The sequence below is a fragment of the Octopus bimaculoides genome, chromosome 22 (genome assembly GCF_001194135.2).
Source record: "Octopus bimaculoides isolate UCB-OBI-ISO-001 chromosome 22, ASM119413v2, whole genome shotgun sequence".
In the NCBI taxonomy this organism is placed as follows: Eukaryota; Metazoa; Mollusca; class Cephalopoda; order Octopoda; family Octopodidae; genus Octopus; species Octopus bimaculoides.
In genome coordinates this window covers 12,024,981-12,026,982 of record NC_069002.1, presented here as the reverse complement: position 1 = coordinate 12,026,982, position 2,002 = coordinate 12,024,981, and positions in this window count along the sequence as shown.

Here is a 2,002-nt window from a genome sequence, read left to right as displayed (position 1 = left end):
GAAGAAGAAGAAGAAGAAGAAGAAGAAGAAGAAGAAGAAGAAGAAGAAGAAGAAGAAGAAGAAGTTGATGATGATGATGATGAACAATACCAACAGCAACAACAACAACAACAACATCAACAACAGAGGTATCTTTTCTCTTCAAATGTTTGTGTCTTGAAAACTGCGAACGGCGGAAAACGATACGAAATGAGCGGTGATAGAGAGAGCAGACGACTTTGTCAGCCATGTTGAATTGCGGTGTTATGTGTCTCACAAGCGTCAATCAAATCGTAAATATAAATGGCTGAATGAATGACTTTGCGAGCTTTTCCCAAGATTATTTTGATGAAAAGGGAGAATGCTGCTGTCATTCTATACAACCGCCACTGTTCGTTTCTTTTCGTTTTATTTTATGTTTGTTTTACATACAGTCCTCCATTAACTAGCTAATGAGACGAGTGTGAAAATATGGCGATGCTTTCGGCTCTCTCTTTTGTCTTTGCTGTTTCTTGTTTGTCTTTTTTATCTTTTAAAAAGAAATGCAATAATTATCTTGGGCTTTTATGGTTTATTTGATATTTGTTTATGCTTTAGTTTATATTTTTCTTTCTTTTTTATATGTATTTGGTTCTTCATTCTGGAAAGTAGGGCAAGTGTTTTATGTAGAACATGAGGTAAACTAATTTTTGCCGACGCACGACTGTGACCCATTCGGTTTCGATTCCGCCTCGCGGCGGGACAAGTTCATTTAACTCACGTGACTAACATCGTGAGGAAACATATCAATGCTACAATCAATACTAGAAGAAGAGAGAGAGAGAGAGAGATGTAAGGAAGGGGGAGAGAGAGAGAAAGAAAGAGAGAGAGAGAGATGTAAGGAAGGGGGAGAGAGAGAGAGAGATGTAAGGAAGGGAGAGAGAGAGAGAGAGAAAGTTGAAAGGAGGGAGAGAGGAGACGCTTTGCAGCCTTTGATTGAAATAACAGCAAAATATTCCCCAAATCACACGTTAACGTCTTTAAAAAAATGGAAGGTCACATTAGTTAATGTAGTCCGAGATATTCGTCGTGAGTTCGATTCCCAGTGGCACGATGTGAACTTTGAGCAAGACAATTTAATTCATGTTTGCTCCATGAAGGGTTTAGTTGAACAAATCAACTCCAGCACTTACTTTTAAGTATGGAACTTATTCTATCAGTCTCTTTCACCGAACCGCTACGTTACGAGCTCATAAAGAAACTAACACTGGTTGACAAACGGTTCAATGACAAGGGACAAACGCAAACAAAACACACACACACACACCTATCTATCTATCTATCTATCTATCTATCTATCTATCTATCTATCTATCTATCTCTATCTATCTATGCCTGTCTATCTGTGTGTGTGTGTGTGAGTGTGTGTGTATGATCGACCGATAGCCACTAAAGCTTTTTATCCTCTCCCTGTTTATTTTCTCGTGTTCCTTTCTGTTGAAGAGCGCAGGCTCGAAACGTAAGAGACTTTCTCACCTTCCCGATCGTTAAAGCAATACACCTGCTTGTTGTTTATACACCTGTCATCGTCTTTTGTTTGTTTGTTTTTTGTTAATTCCAACTATATATATATAAACTGCTATCAACATGCTCTAGTTATGCTTAAGAGTGAAGCGTCAATGACGTAATGAGAAACTGTGTTACTTCACCTGAAGAGATGCTTCTTCACTTTGAGATGCACTGTAATTCATTGTAGAGTTTCCCACCTGCGACGGAGCAATGCAGGATGTGTCGAAACGATAGTTGTGTTTATAAAGTTTCCAGTATACTCTATCTTCCGTATCCATTGTTTCTACTATATATATATAAACTGCTATCAACATGCTCTAGTTATGCTTAAGAGTGAAGCGTCAATGACGTAATGAGAAACTGTGTTACTTCACCTGAAGAGATGCTTCTTCACTTTGAGATGCACTGTAATTCATTGTAGAGTTTCCCACCTGCGACGGAGCAATGCAGGATGTGTCGAAACGATAGTTGTGTT